At 33.0% G+C, this 17754-nt stretch overlaps 3 non-coding genes across 3 annotated transcripts; all 3 read right to left on the bottom strand.

Annotated features, from left to right (window-relative positions):
* Nucleotides 1-12932: 12932 nt before the first annotated feature.
* Nucleotides 12933-13004, bottom strand: Trnaw-cca. The gene has a single exon. It is a non-coding gene; the product is annotated as a tRNA-Trp (tRNA).
* Nucleotides 13005-13550: 546 nt separating this feature from the next.
* Nucleotides 13551-13622, bottom strand: Trnaw-cca. The gene has a single exon. It is a non-coding gene; the product is annotated as a tRNA-Trp (tRNA).
* Nucleotides 13623-15776: 2154 nt separating this feature from the next.
* Nucleotides 15777-15848, bottom strand: Trnaw-cca. Its single transcript has one exon. It is a non-coding gene; the product is annotated as a tRNA-Trp (tRNA).
* Nucleotides 15849-17754: the final 1906 nt, after the last annotated feature.

Consider the following 17754-nt stretch of genomic DNA (forward strand, 5'->3'; position numbering starts at 1 on the left):
ATGTTACTTAAAAGGAGTAAATTTTGGAGTGCGTCTGATATGTTTGGTAATGTTGGTCTTCATAGTTTCGTGAATTTATGCGTAAATCGGTTTATAGTTGTTTTGTTGAGTATTAGGCCTAATGTTTCCGAAAATTTGATTGTAAAGACTATTTGTAATAAGTTGCTTTTAAATTCTAAAATGTGTGTCAGATCACATTAGTTTTTTAATAACATTTTAGAACAATTTTACTTTTGTATTTTGATATGTATTTGATTCGCGAAATAAAGTTTATATATTAATACCAAGGATGAATACCTGTAGTAGTTAGCGTATTAATAGTAGCAGTAGAAATGGCAATAACAATAACAATTATATTTACCCATGTGTAACATTTGTATTTTCATCATTTCCATAATGATAAGTGTTGTTGAAATTACAACAAAAAAATATTTAAAAAACATTGAAACATGAAAAACAAAAATAAAATCATACAAAGAAAATTATGACGTAAAAAAATAAATATGAAAATCAATTCGATGTCAGTGAGAATCGAGCTAATGCTTCAATAGTAATAGCGAGAGCGATGTTCACGGTTCTTACAATTACGCTATACAACCCGACCCTACGGCGGACAGTGTGTCTACCTTGCGTAATGTTTTAAGTCAAGGGCGATTTCAAACTCTTCATACATTTTACAGTAATTTTGTGTTTAACGCAAATTGCGTTAATATGAAAGTTTAATTAATATCCAAAATATGTAGAATGACGTCATATTTTAATATGCACATCTTTGATATACTCAGGGAACACTGTTCCCTAATATACTCGATGTACTTTGCTTGGACAAGGTTTGAAGAATTTCCAAGCCTCGAAAGTGCTAGTCGGAAAATCCCTGTTCAAAAACATGAGAAAACGGGATCGAAGAAAAACAAAATCAAACCAAAAAACAATTAATTAAGTGTTTGATAAACCAAATGTTAACATAAACTTCTGTGTGACCAGCTTACTCAGCCTGATGAAGTCATGTTGTTAACATGGCGAAATCTTGAGTGAGTTTACGTTAACAATTTGGTGAATCAGATTACTAGGCCTACTAATACACTACTGACACTACAACTATCGCCCATTTATCCTTCAAATAAATAATAATAATAATAATAATAATAATATTTTATTCAATCTCAAATGGCAGCATTAACGCTGAATTACATGAGAATATATTAAAACTCGGAAATACAAAACCGAAAAACACAAAAAAGCACAAAAAGATTACAAAATTGAGAACATTAAAATGAAGTTGAGACCTATAAAACTAGAAATAAGATAATATTCATTAGATCAAACATTAAAATTCTATTTACATAAGATATCAAAAAAGCACAAGAAGTAACAAATGGATTATGATTTATACGAAATTACACATTGGTAGATATAAAAATATAAACAATTTACATAAAATTGACTAGAAAAATAACTGTTAGATTTCATATTAAACAAGGGAAATAGATGTGTTGAATCATATTGCAACAGAACCCCGCCTAAATTCTACTATGGTCAAACTTTGGAAACCGCAATAACGAAATTGACATTATCAAATACTAATTGTCATTATTTATTTAAAATATTAAATGGGCGATAGATAGATAGATAGTTTGTTCTCATTCAAATTTTTAATTGTAAATTAATAAATTACTTAAATACAAATTAAGCAATTCCATTCTATTTTCCATTTCGAGTAACATTTATTAAATTAATGAATCAAAAATATAATATCAATACATGAAGTAGGCCTACATCAAAATCAATTAATTGGGATAAACATAGAAGCAGAGCTGCCTCGGTTTGACCCCAACAAGATAAATAAATGAAAATAAATAATAATAATAATAAATAAATAAATATATATAGGCCTATATATAATATAATATAATATAATATGAGTAATAATATAATAATAATATGCATAAATTTATAACGCGCCAATTCAAAAAGCATTATCAAAGGCGCAGTGAACAATTAACCCAATTAAAGCGATTTTGTAAACAAGAAAAGTTTTCAAATTAGTTTTAAATGAGTTTAAATTTAAAGAGTAAGAAATAAACTTACAAACGTAAGAAATTATGAATGGTACATTTTTAAATAATAACTTTTCATCTACTTTCTAAAAATATAGTTTTTATTACAAGATTTAAAATTAACATTAGTATCATTCCATAAATTCGATCCGTATACGGAAATTTAAAAAATGACTTTTACTCTGTCTTGCAAAAGGAACATGAAGTGAATTAGAATGTTTTAAATAAATAAATAAATAAATGAAATTTAATATTTAAAATTAATTAACTTATGACAAACAGTATGCCTTTAACGTTATGAAGAAGTTAATAAGGAACAGAAGGGTCATACAAAGCAGAGTTATACATAAATGTATAATACAGAACCAGTTGTCAGACAAGCTACAGTATAACCATAGAGAATTTTCTCTATGGTATAACAGTTCTGTGTTGGATTGTCGAGGGTCTCGGTGAAAAGCTGATGCCGGTTGCAGTGTATAAATGTAAGCATAAGACAATTGTTTAAAGCCCATGCCTTGAGTGAACGAACCTCTTAAAACTGTTTACAATTTTGACGGTGCATAAGGTGCTCAGTGGTTAAAATGTAGAATTATAGTAGTTTTTTTTTTTTAATTGTGTTTCTTTTTTGGTGAGGGAAGGGTGAAGAAGACAAGAAAAGAGGAAACAAAATTGAAAGTAAACATTGAAGCAGAGGAAGTAATCTGTTAAATTTGGAAAGTGTATTGGTATTATTAGAAAGGGGACTGATACGGTACGCATTATTAAAAAGTGACGTGAAATTCGTACATAAACATAAATACAGTTGCCTACGATTCCTTAAATAGAGAAACACATAAACTAATATTTTTTCTAAAGTTGGCTACTAGTCATTTGGTTTTCTAGGTACTGTATTATATAATTAATGATTTTTGTATTCCACTGCTGATTCATGTAATTGAATATAGTTTTACTCCGAGTTGAATATCATTATCTTTATATTTATAATGTAATAATTCATAAAAATCGACGTATGTAGGAGTTGGACATAGAGGTCATTGGGGGCGCGAAGTGGGAGGCTCGATGATTAGCCTAAGTGAGGGGGCGTTAGCTGGCAAAATAAGATGAAATCAATTTTAACTACTTGCTCGAGCTTATACTTTGTGCACAACAAATTTCCAGTTCGTGAGGAGTCGAAGTGCGCCCTAAGCCACGTCGTAGATACACCACTGATTCACTGGTGAATGGGAAGAACTGCTGGAGAAATAAAATTTATTGGACACAGACTGACGCACAAAAACATAAAAAGGCTAGGAATAGTGTAATTAAACAATTGTTACTACTGTACACATGATTGTGGCCACAATGAAATTATTAAACACATATAGAATTGTTATTAACCAAATCAGGGTAGTGAATGCAATGTACTAAATGACTATGTGGAATTTAATTAATAATAAATTTAAATTATAAACAACAATTTCCTTTAACAATATTGTACTATAAAGGTACAGGTAAAAATTTGTAGGCGAATTTTGTTTTCGTGGAGTATTCTGATGTGTCGAAAGGCCAACGGTTAGCAGGGGCGCCGCAAGCTAGCCATAATGTCGGCGCTGGCTCGAACGGCACGCTCGCCTATGGTTCTGGTGGTAGAACAAGTCTTCTCGGATAAGGACTATAAACCGTAGGCCCAGTGTATACAATGGCTCGTGTGCACTATAAAGAACCCAGTACATCCTTCGAGACGAGTAGGGATCCCGGTGTACTGGCCAGACAGCCCCTGTGGTGGACGACGAGAGTTGCTGTTACCGGGTTACCGGGTAGCACAGACACGAAGGGACCCTTAAGGGCTAAGAAAGTCATTGATCGAGTTCCTAGTCCACATATCAAGCGCCCTGAGCATCTTAAATTAGATGGATATGTGCACTATATAAAAATACACTATTATTATTATTAAATATAACGGGTAGCATTTTGTTTAACACACGGTAGGCCTACTACCTAGTTTTATTTGTTTTCATTATTGAACTATTATTATCTGGCCTAATAATAATAATAGTTACATGCAGGATCCATCAGCTCCCGTTAGACATCGATTCATTCGCTGGTGAAGCTGTATATGAACATATAATACAGTAGCTTCTTCTGTGGCGTTCTCGTGAATGATACGACAAATGTACTGTAAACATAATTTCTAACATTAGTTTGGTGACTGTCTTTCCTTTTCTACTTTTCAATTCTAACAAAAACATTTCTGGAAACTGTCATTGTCCAACATAACAACGTGACAAATCACTTGTGTTAAATATCATGAACGTACGATTTCAAATATTGTCATGTTGGTAATTTTACAGATGTCTTCATTAGCTTATATGTCAATTAATCAAATAACTATCTTAATTTATTTTATAAAGACCACTTTATTTTAAGGCCTTCTGAGAATATCATATTCAATTCGGTAAGTTTAAATAATCTTTTCAGTGTTCAATGTCATATATTTATAATATATTTACTGTATTTATATAACATCCATTATATAGGCAATAGACCTATATGAGTCTGATTCTGAACTTATTTTTTCGTTTTTTATTTTTTTTATATTCAATGAATAGCTGAATTTGTAACTGTAAACTGCGAATCGTTGGGTTCCAAATATCTCTTCGTTGAAAATAGAAACACAGTTTTCAAGACATTACCCAGCCGTGTGCAGATGAGGGGGGAAACCCAATGACAAGAAGTATTAATGTTTCAATCAAATCTATCTACGTTATAATGTTCTGTGTCGTATAAAACATATCAGTCCTATACGCAAGCATAAGTAAAGTACAAAATCATATTGAAAAAGCTAGCAATCTGAATATCATTATTCATGTGTACGATGACTGGGCGAATTCTGCTTGGTGGTTTAGCTTCATCTTCGTGTTGCGTTGGCATGGCTGGATGTTCAGAAGTCGGCACCAATTAATGTAACATTAGCTCGACCCCGTTCCAAGAGGTCGTTGAAAACTAATAACATCGGTGTTAGTAATTTCAAATAACAGAGTGAAATGAAACTCATATTTGAAACCTATGTAAAGAGAATAATAACAAAGATATACTGGTATATTATAATATGACCGTTATTGTTATCGTTATTAATTATGTTCACAATGGTCTTATATCAATTTCATAACTGTGCCTTTGGGATTATTGAATAGATGGTTAGGCGAGGTCAACCAGTGCTATCACTATTATTCTTGTTGGTACTATTTTAAAATTAATTATGTTATTGATATGGGCTAAATAGTTTCATCTGGTTTCCAATATATAAGTTCCATAGACAAATTTCTTAAAGTAAACCAATACTGTATTTTGTGGATTTCGCCCTATTGTCAGTTAGGCTTCGTCATGTAGATGTCCATCAGATAGATGTCCGTCCACATCTATCTGACGAAGCCTGACAGTTGGGCGAAACAGTCATCCACAAAATAACAGTAAGTATTGGTTTACTTTAAGTTATTGATATTGATAATATAATATAAACATTGTTAGAGAAATCAATAACATAAATAAATAATGAAGGTTGTCATATTCAACATTTGTAACGGATACCAAATCAGAAACTATGAGAACGAAGGTACAGTAGTAAATTCAAAGGTAGGAGAATAACCTGTAACACGCAGTGTCATTGTGCTCAATTGTGTACGGGGCGTGGTCGTGTTCACATCATTCTATGTTTTAAGACAGGGAATGAAATGAAACATAGCATCAGTGCAACCCCTTATACTCTTCCAATCTATACAATGGTTCTTTATTTTGTACACTAGCCAGATATATAAGATGCATTATCCATTGAAAATGACAAAATAGGCCTAATTATAAAATTTGCAATTTTGAAATAACTTTTCGAAGTAACATAAATGATATCAACATGTTAACTATTGTATTCAGAAATGTTTACCCCTTAATTTTACATCGCATAATGATAAAAATTATTAGTCACTCATTTTTTTTCTTCTTGTTTATTATTATCCGGGATAAAAATGAGGATTAACTTTATTTTTCATACACTAATTTTAATGCTCCAGCTGATTTTATATTACTGCAAAGTGACCGAGTTATCAAACCAATTCCTAACTATTTTTATTATTATTATTTTATTTTTATTACATTTTTAGTTCTTACCCTAAAGACTTGATACATCAACTTGTCTTTGGGCGAAAAGAGTCTTGAACCCGCGCCAATATTAACTTTTTAGCGGTGCCCCTGCCTTACAGTGTTAATGATTGATAGGCCTAGGTCGATTGTCTACGTCTTACCTTACCTTTGCATAGTTGGATATGAGATCGCTGAATTACTATGATAATTATGAATATGCAGGATATTCTAACCGAATATAACATGTATTCATAAATTCGATTGACTTCAATAAGGAAAAGCAGTCAATATATTTACATAAGTAGTCAACATTTACATAAGTATACATTCAATTTAATCTAATTCATTGAAGGTCAATTTACCGTACCGTAAATTATTCAATTCATTTATTTTCGTTAAAAAAATATTTTACAAGTTTACAAAAATTTTAAAAATGATTTTTTATTGATATAGGCCTACATATGTTTTATTACGAAAATCCTGAAATTACTTACCAAGGAAATTTATTCAATGAATAGGCCTATTAAATAATACAAATAATAATACCTCATCTATTCGTAATTTAAATACAGTTGCGATAACATTCATGGCGTTAAGCGTGAACTACAAATTATTATTATTATTATTTATTATTTTTATTATTATTATTATACCTATAAAGAATAATTTTGTCCAATCAATGGAAATTACATATTCATTATAATTGTTATTATGATTGTTTCAACGTTTTATATTCAAAAATTCAGAATTCAAAAACATTTATTGCCCAAATTATATAAAAAACATACAATTGGAAAATTGGAAAACGTAAAATTATAAAGTTTATTGTAATAAAAAGTAATAAATAAAAACACGCAAAAAATACAAAAGGTCATAACACACAAAAGTACAATATTGTAAATTACTATAGGATCAAGTTCTTGTATTAATACTATATTGTATTAATATCTGCAGAGTTAAAAAGTCATATAGTTTTTAAAAATATAGTTCAAAACTTATTTTAAAAAACATTGCGTGAAAATAGATTTATATGTATATCACCCGAGTAAAAGTTTTAATCAAGACACCATCAAAGGAAAAACAATTTATATAAAATATTTTAAAAGGTTCCTATCGGCTTCATTATTATGAATCATATTTAGGCCTATTATTATTTACATAGGCCTACATTTAATAGTGTGTCGCTATTAAGATAATGTAAAGTAAGATAATTCGTTATTCGTTCCATTACATTAGGTCTATTCGGGCCACCTTGTAGGGGTTCGAGATTGCGGTAGGGTTGTGGCAGACGGTGACCCCTCAGATTCTACATAATTGTGCTATTTCTTCGTTTTATTTATTTATTTATTTATTTTTTGTTTTGTTTGTTTGTCTATTTATTAAATATTTATTTATTTTGATTTCAACAATATTTTGTGAGGGTGGTCCATTCAGCTAGAGCTGATTAATTGAGACCCTCAGTACATTCAAAGGCAACATAATAAAAATTAATCTAGACTTTCAACATACACAAATTAATGAAATTAAAACAGAAGATTTAAAAAAATCAGAAAATGTTTAAAAAAATTTTGATTTAAGGAAAACATTAAAAATAATAAAATAACAAAACAAATTGACACATTAAAAAAAGAAAACGAAAAACAAATTGAAATAATCAATTAATCAAGATAATTAAAGAAAAAATATTATTTGTTTAATTACTTATTTACTTATTTATTTTATTTGTCTATTTATCTATTTACTTATTTATTTTTTCTGATATGAAGTGCATAGAAATGTTTCGTACATTATGCGCTGTACAAATGTAACATTATTATTATTATTATTATTATTATTAATAATAATAATATTATTACTGTTATTAATATTATTAATATTATTATTATTATTATTATTATTATTATTATTATTACTACTACTACTACTACGCTGGAAAAGTCTAAATAGGATATACAGTAACAACTTGTAATATTATTCAACACTATCAACCAAACTACTAAGGCCCCTTCTGCTTTTAATAGGCCCGAGTCGTACATATTGTATACTATTTAAGCGTTTACATCTTGCGCCATACGTTTAAATTGTATATCCCTGGACTCAAGATTTCTCCAGGGGCCGTCCCTACTCCCGCGCACAACTATTTGTTTTTCAAAGAGTATAATTCTTCAGACCTATAATCAATATTTTGCAATGAATTTAGGAATAGAATCGTGATACCTTAAATCAGACACCAAATTTAGACAACTTCCATGGGCAAAATGGTGAAAAATATAGATCATTTTCTTAAAATTGTGAACAAAAAAATCGAAAAAATACCCCGCGTTTTTCAAAACGCCGCCCCTATATTTCACTGAACAGGAGTGGGCGTTGGAGGGCAAAAAAAAAATGCTTAGGCCTAATCTAGGTAGCATGTTATATGGCATGATGATCAATTGAATGCATCACTATGAAATACCGTAGCAGGCCTCAGTCTACATTGGCTATTGTACGGTACGGTTATTTCATGTACATAACGAATTATAATTTATGTATGTGAATGTTGTGTTAGGTCTACAGCTACTTTAATCATTGATAGTGTACATTGACTTTTCCTATTGAATTCCTGTTTCCGACATATACAGCTTAGTCATTCGAAGAGAGATATCTTAAAGCGTTTTGGCAGTATTATTGGCATCCTCCTGTCCAGATTCAAATTCTAGTTTATCAAGACTTTACAATTATTCGAGAAGACGCACACAACTTGAAGAAATGCTTCTTCCTTTATAATCATAGTTAATCATCGTGTGAGGAGGTAGTTAGTAAACAGAGTTCTGCTGAGTGCGAAGAAACTGGAACACTCTGGGCCTATCGAGCAGAAACAAACGAACGTTTCAACTCTTCGACCAAACACCTGAACGGACGCGCAGAGGACAGCTTGATGGAGTTAGAAACCAAATTCCATGGAGGCTGGTTCAGCTCCAATAAGTATTCCATAGGGAAAGGGGTAGCAGTGGAAAGTGCTTTGTCACGGTATGGAAACGTTCTGAATCATCATCCTGTCCTAATGAGACGCCATGTTGATTATTTTTTATTCCGATCACCCTGTTTCACTTCCAACTTCATCAAACGTTGGAGTCGACTGGAAACATGGGAGTCCCTTCAAGCCGTGTTGTTGCCAGATAAAAAAGACGTCAAACGAACAATTGGGACGCAGGAGAGATCGCGTACAGCAAAATAAGCGTACCAACTAAATGTTATGTTGACAGAATTTGAATTAGGCTCACTGTCTTCAGAGATGACGAATTACAAACGTAATGGACCTGTGCACCCTGCCAGATTAATCTTAAGTGATCTGTTTCCGATAATTTTTGATAATTCCGCCAGCATCGACTACACCCTAATTACCCGCTAATTATTATACTTCGCGCGCGTTGTCTATTGTTATGCTGTTGTAGATCCAAACACACTTTCATTATTTAAGGCCTGCTAAATAACTTTAATAATATCAAAATTCAAGTTTCAAAATCATATACTTGTCCAATAGCATAGAGACAAAACACACAGGATTAAAATCATATATAGGGCCTAAGTTTATTAGCAATATTTTTACCTCCAGTGTATTTCTATCTAATAACACTACCGGACTTTAAGTCAGCTTTCAGTACGGCAGTCGTATGTTCAAGACCTTTTTAACATCACACTTGTGCGTACTTAATTTTTCATAACAACAGTAAGTGGCTTGTAATTGTTTATATTATGTGTTGTATCACTTGTCAAAGCAAACCATATGCTAATTATTTAGGTAAAAATAACTAACAAACTGGTGTGTTGACTTTCACCGACATCGACTGGTCTAAATCAAACTTAGTTAATGAACGGGATATCCATAGTAAGACGCCAATGCCAACGTTCCTCCTTAATTTTCCCCTTGTCGTCTTATCATTACAGGCATAATATTTAAGCCTAGGCCACGCCTATGCCTAGTAGACGTCACTATTGGCGTCCCATTATTGATATTTTCGCTTACAATAATTAAGTATTGTGTTTATTTTAATTACGAGTTCATTTTAAATTATATCGATGATACAAAGAGCTAATGTCGTACCTCGTTTGTTTGACTTGAGCGGATGTCAAGCTGGACAAGCATTAGACATGACTTGAGCTATGCTTGAAGCTATAATAATAATTATTATTATCGAAACGTGCTGTACGAAATTTTTCAATTCCTGCCGACGGGCTCATCCTTCTCCTCATGTCATCCGGCATATGGTAGGCCTATTCTTACGTTCGATCTTTACTTCTACTACCACCGATAATTTATTATTATTATTATATATATTTATGTAATTCATTCTAAGTCGGACATTAGTACACTATTTCAATTTGAAATATTTTTGTTCAATATGTCGTCACTTTATATGCCGTATTATTCCAATATCCCGGGCGTTTATTGTAAAAGGGTTTTTGAGAGGCTGTTTTATTCGAGGGAGGCGTTTATTTATATATCTTTAATTTTTTTGTATAACTCAAATAAACGGCCCTTAATTTCAACGTAATTGTGGAACTACAACACGTACTTACCTTCAAAATGTGTTATTTTGCATGATTATAAAGACGTATTGAACTCAACCAGGAAAATATGTAATTCTGCTGGAGTAGAACATTATAGAATCTGTCTCTTATACACATCTAGATGTGTATAAGAGACAGGAGTGTACTGCATTCTTTAACGTGCACATGGGCCATAAATGCACACAGGACCAACGGCTTAAACGTCTCATCCGAAAGACGGTGCGCTATTACAGTTCTTGATCAAGCTCCAGTTACCCATTTGTGATTGTTATTGCTTTAAATGACTGAATTATTTTTATGAAATGATGGGTAATTAATGAATAAAAGAAAGAAAAATAAAGAATTATATATTATTATTATTATTAATTGTAAGAGTAATAATAATTATAAAAAGGAATAACGTACTTAAAATTAATGAAACCGTATGGTAGGCGTATACAATAAAACAATATTCTTTATTTACCCCTTCATGGTTTTAAATATACCAACACTATATGGTAAACGAACCCATTAGGAAATTATGAGTTGATTTTCGACTATTTATTGGGCCTATTTTAGATATGGAGAAAAAAGTGTATCATACATACATTATGAACTTTGACTGTTGGACTTGTTTTAATTGATAAAGCAATGTAATCGAAAACATTCCTACTTGAGATCCTCTAGTCTGGAAGTGCAAAATTCAATCATAAAAAAAATAATTGAGACAATAAATACAGCAATTGATAATGAATATAATAATTGAGATAATACGTAACGTGCCACGGTGCCGGTAACTGTTGAGACAATAGGCCTATATACGTAATGTACCGGTAGTAATGCATTCGGATCTCTCTGAACGAAGTGCCTAACAAGGGCTGGATGTCTTAATGGTTTGCAGCCTGGGGTAGAAAATCCATTAGATTTCTGGCTCGAGAGATTGGAGGGGACTCTTGTAGGGCCCGAAATCCATGAGACAGACGCCGGCTTTACATATTGGATACTGCGCGCAATATTTGTCTTTATCATTTCCCGAACATTAGTCATTTTAGGCCTGTATTACTAAACACTTGCTCTAGATAAGGCACCACTAATTTATGTATTTGGACTACGATGTAATTTAACTTCAATAAAATACTGTCAATGTGGAATTCATATGAAATCCTTTTTTTTATCTCACAAACTTATCTCATATTATCAGATTGAACCAGTGTACTAAATGTGTTGTACTACTAATGATTAAGCCTGATAATTAACAATCCACTAAAAGCGTAAACTAGCGACCCCTACGTGATTTGAACACCCAACATTCTAACCTGAAGTCAGACGCGCTGCCATTGCGCCATCGAGTCCACACACTGCAACGACTGACATTATTCATACCTATAACAGTCATTCATTCTTTTTTTTTTTTTAATCTATAATTCAGAAACATTAGAAAAAAAAATACTTACAGATAAAAACTAGAATTCAGGAGGCAATCAAATGAAATCAAACAAATATGAAAGCTCCAGACAAGTCCATTCACTAAAAGTGTGGGAAGGGACCCTGGCATGATTTGAACACGCAACCTTTTGATGGAGTCAGACGCGCTACCATTGTGTCGCAGTGTCAGGGTACCTTTCATCGAACTTATTTCTTAAATTTCTGAATATAACAACAATTTATACTTACTCACCATCAGATAATACTATTTACAGATAAAGCTTTGATTGAGGAGGCCATGATTTAAATTAGGTTGGCGACCACGACGTGATTTGAACACACAACCTGCTGATCTGGAGTCAGACGCGCCACAGTTGCGTCATGGAGTCCACTGATACTAGAAATACGACACCGACATTACTTATTAATACCGATAACAATCATTTATTTTTTAAAGTAGAATTTAGAAACAAAAGAAAACATTGCTTGCAGCTAAACACTATAATTCAGGAGACAATGTTTGACAAACGACATTTAAACAATTCTTAAATCTGCAGACTAATTAATGAACTAAAAGTCAAAGGAAATGACCCCGACGTGATTTGAACACGCAACCTTCTGATCTGGAGTCAGACAGTATCAAGGTACCTTTCACCGAACTTATTTCTTAAATTCCTGAGTATAACAACAATTTATACTTATATTTAGAATTCACCATCAGATAATATTAATTACAGATCAAACTCTGGTTGAGAAGGCCATGATTTAACAAAAGTTAAGCTAGCCAATCCACCAAAAACACGGTAGTGACCCCGACGTGATTTGAACACGCAACCTTCTGATCTGGAGTCAGACGCGCTACCATTGCGCCACGGAGTCTACAGATATCATGAACATGACACCGACTCTATTTCATATTACTGTACCTATATTTGAAGCGAGTCGAATGGCCGAGTGGTTAAGGCAAGGGCCACCGTAGCCAACAATAACGGCACGGGATCGCGGCCCCTGTTGTCTTGTGATGGGACTGCCACTTTGAAGAGTGATTTAGTTTACTGTTTGGCATAGCCTTAGCCCTCGCCTAAAACAAACATTCATTTTCTTTAAAACAGAAATTAGAAACACAAGAAAACATTAAACATAAACACTAGAAATCAGGAAGCAAATACCAAACAAAATTAAACAAAAAATCTTAAACCTTCAGACTAATGAATCCACTAAAATAATACAGAGGTGACCCCGACACGACACCGACATTACTTATTAATACCGATAACAATCATTCATTTTTAAATTTTTTTAAAGTAGTATTTAGAAACAACAGAACACATTACTTACCGGTATAGATGAACGCTATAATTCATGAGAGAATGGTTAACAAACGAAATTTAAAAAATTCTGAAACCTCCGGAAAGTAAAAGGAAGTGACCCCGACGTGATTTGAACACGCAACCTTCTGATCTGGAGTCAGACGCGCTACCATTGCGCCACGGAGCCATCTTGTAACAAGTACATTACACAAAATTTGATTCAGATTCAGATGCGCTACCATTGCGCAACAGGGTCATTTGGTATCTGGAGCGTAGCACCGACTTATTTAATAAATGCAGTACTCGAATATACAACCATACAAACATTTATTCTATATATTGGATTCACCATCAGAAAATATAATTTACAGTTAAAAATCATATGAGGAGGCAATGATTTTCTGAATAATACAGGCTCGTCAATAGTACAGAGTGACCACGACGTGATTTGAACACGCAAACCTCTGAGTGGAGTCAGGCGCATTACCATTGCGCCACTGTCAGTTGATAGCTGAAACCTAACACCAAATTATTATTTTTATTTTTGAATAATATAACAACAATATATTCTAATATTTAGAATTCACAATCAGAAAATATTATTTAGAGATAAAAGAGAAGACGCAACCTGGGGGTGGTGTACCCTTTTTACAATAATATTTTCATTTCAGCTTTATTGTTTATATCCAGTTTATATCCTCTTTTGTGAAATAAATATTACTTGACTCGATACCTTCTATTCTGGAGTCAGACGCGCTACCATTGCAGCACAGCGTAAGGGTACCCTTCACCAAACTTATTTCCTAATATAACAACAATATATTCTTATATATAGAATTCACCATTTGATAATATTATTTACATACAAAACCTTTGATTGAGGAGGCCAAGATTTAACAAAAGTTATAAATAATTTATGAATCCTACAAGCTAGCCAATCCACCAAAATTACGGTAGTGACCCCAACGTGATTTGAACACGTACCGTCCCGTAACCTTCTGATCTGGAATCAAACATGCACCATTGCGCCATGGAATCAGTTTGTATCAAACACATGACACCAAACTTAATTGAAGAATATAAAAGATAGGCATTGTTTCCAGTCGATAAAAGAACATCAACTACAGATAACAATTAGGCTAATTGTAAAGAAATCAAATGCTAACAAACGAAAATAAAGGAATATTTGAAGCATGAAGCTTGTCCAACACGTAACCTTCTGATCTTGATTCAGACGCGCTACACATTGCAACCTCTCACCGAACTTATTTTTTACATTCCTGAATTCAGCATCAGAAAATATTATGTACAGATAAAGCTATGATTCAGGAGGCCATGATGTAACAAAAGTTATAAATAATGTCTGAATCCTGCAATATATAGATCTATATATATATATAGATAGCCAATCCACCAAAATTAAAGTATAGTGACGGGATCCCGACGGGATTTGAACACGCAACCTTCTGATCTGGAGTCAAACACGCGCCACGGAGTCTACTGGAAACAGAAACAAGACACAGACATTACTTCTTAATACATATAACAATCATTCATTTTTTTAATCTAAAATTTAGAAACAAAAGAAAACATTACTTAGAGATAAACACTATAATGCAGGAGACAATGGTTAACAAAGGAAATTTAAACAATTCCGAAATCTCTAGATTAACCAATCGACTAAAGATAAACGGAGGAAGTGACCACGACCTGATTTAAACACAAAAACTTCTGATCTGGAGTAAGATGTGCTACTGTTGAGCCACGGAGTCAGCTTTTACCAAGAACATGACACCAAACTTAATTCTAGAATATAAAAGCTAGGCATTATTTCTAATCCATAAAAGAACATCAGAACGTAAACAGATAACAATTAATTGTAAAGAAATCAATTCTAACAAACGAAAATAAAGAAATATTCAAGCATGAAGCTTGCACCGACGTGCGCTCAATACGCACGCAACCTTCTAATCTGATCGTTGCTACTACTACGATTTTAATGTTTTCCATGATTATGACGTCATCTGGTATGATTTGTCAAAATATATTGTTATCGTATAACTGATAAATCGTTATCGAATCGTTCTAGTGTAAAAACCTCTCTCATTTCTTTTATTTTCTATATGAACAATTGCGTTTTAGCTTTTCCATCGTGAAGTATAAACAGGCCTTAAGAGTACCTTTCAACGAATTTATTTCTGAATAACAATTTATATTTATATTTGGAATTCACCATCAGATAATATTATTTACAAATAAAATTTTGATTGAGAAAGCCATGATTTAACAAAAGTTATAAATAATTTCCCACAAGCTAGCCAATCCACCAAAATTACTGTAGTGACCCCGACGTGATTTGAACACGCAACCTTCTGATCTGGAGTCAGACGCGCTGCCGTTGCGCCACGGAGTCTATTGGTAACATGAACACGACACTGACTTCGTTTCATACTACCTATATAACAATCGCTCATTAAAAAAAAATCAGAAACATAAGAAAACATTACTTACACATAAAAACTAGAAATCAGGAAGCAAATACCAAACGAAATAAAAAAAAAATCCTGAACTTTCAGACTTAACAATTCCTAGAATCATACAGAAGTGACTCAACGTGAGTTGAACACGCAACTTTCTGATGTGAAGTCAGACGTGCTACCACTGCTATATATTAGATTCACCATTAGAAAATATAATTTACAGATAAAAACTACCGGTATATGAGCACGCAATGATTTAACAAACTTATAAATAATTTCTGAAGAATACAGGCTAGCCAATCCACCAAAAATACTAATGACACCGACGTGATTTGAATACGCAAAACTCTGAGTGGACTCAGACGGACTACCATTGCGCCACAGGGTCAGTTGATATCTTGAACCGAGCACCAAATTATTATTTTTATTTTTGAATATAACAACAATATATTCTTATATTTATAATTCACAATCAGAAAATATTATTTACAGATACATGCAGCCTTCTGATCTTGATTCAGAGCCGCTACCATTGCGCCACAGTGTGAGTTAGTAGCCTATGTGCATAGTCTTTCAGTGAACTTATTTCTTAAATTCCTGATATAACAACAATTTATTCTTATATTTAGATTAGAATTCACAGATTTTACAGATAAAGCTATGATTCAGGAGGATATGATGTAACACAATTATAAATAATTTCTGAATCCTGCAAGCTAGCCAACCCATTAAAATTACGGTAGTGACTACGCCGTGATTTGAACAAGCAACCTTCTGATCTGGAGTCAGACGCACTACCATTGCGCCACGTCTACTGCTAAAGCCGGACACTCACTGCGTCGTACGACCGTCGCACGACGAATCCACATTTGTTTCCGGCGAGCGATAAACGACGCAACGCCGTCTGTTGATTGTCAGTGGCAATCTGAACGGATCCTCGTTAAAAAGACGCTCCGCTGGTTCCGCGTCTTCGCGTGCGTTCTTCGCAGTGAGTAACTGGCTTAACAGAAACACGACACCGACATTACTTCTTAATACCTATAACAATCATTTATTTTTTTTAATGTAGAATTTAGAAACAAAAGAAAACATTACTTACAGATAAACACTATAATTCATTAGACAATGTTTAACAAACGAAATTTTAAAAATTCTGAAACCGCCAGACTAATCAATCCATTTAAAGTAAACAGTGATTTTAAACACACAACCTTTTGGTCTGGAGAACATCAGAACATAGACTACAGATAACAATTAATTGTAGAGGATTCAAGTCTAACAAACGAAAATGAAGAAATATTTAAGCATGGGGCTTGCATCAACGTGCGTTCGACACTTAACCTTTTGATCTGGAGTCAGCCGCGCAATGGTAGAATAGCTTGAAGAGCTATTTTAGTAATTTAGAAACAAATGAAAACATTACTTACAGATAAGTACTATAATTCATGAGACAATGGTTAACAAACGAAATTAAAATAATTCTGAAACCTCTAGACTAATCAATCCATTAAAAGCAAACGAAAGTGACCTCGATGTGATTTGAACACGCAACCTTCTGATCTGGAGTCAAACGCGCTACCGTTGCGTCACGGAGTCAGCTTGTGTCAAGCAAATGACACCAAACTTAATTAAAGAATATAAAAGTTAGGAATTATTTCTAATCCATAAAGGAACATCAGAACATAAACTACAGGTAACAATTAATTGTAAAGGATATTTGAAACATAAAACTTGCACCGACCATGGAGTGCGTTCAACACGCAACCTTCCGATCATGATTCAGACGCGTTACCATTGAGCTACAAGCTGGTTACTGCATGTAAAAAGTCTTTCATCGAA

This window comes from Anneissia japonica, unplaced genomic scaffold, assembly GCF_011630105.1.
Source record: "Anneissia japonica isolate Jap-2015-1 unplaced genomic scaffold, ASM1163010v1 scaffold426_len1935630_cov189, whole genome shotgun sequence".
NCBI lineage: Eukaryota > Metazoa > Echinodermata > Crinoidea > Comatulida > Comatulidae > Anneissia > Anneissia japonica.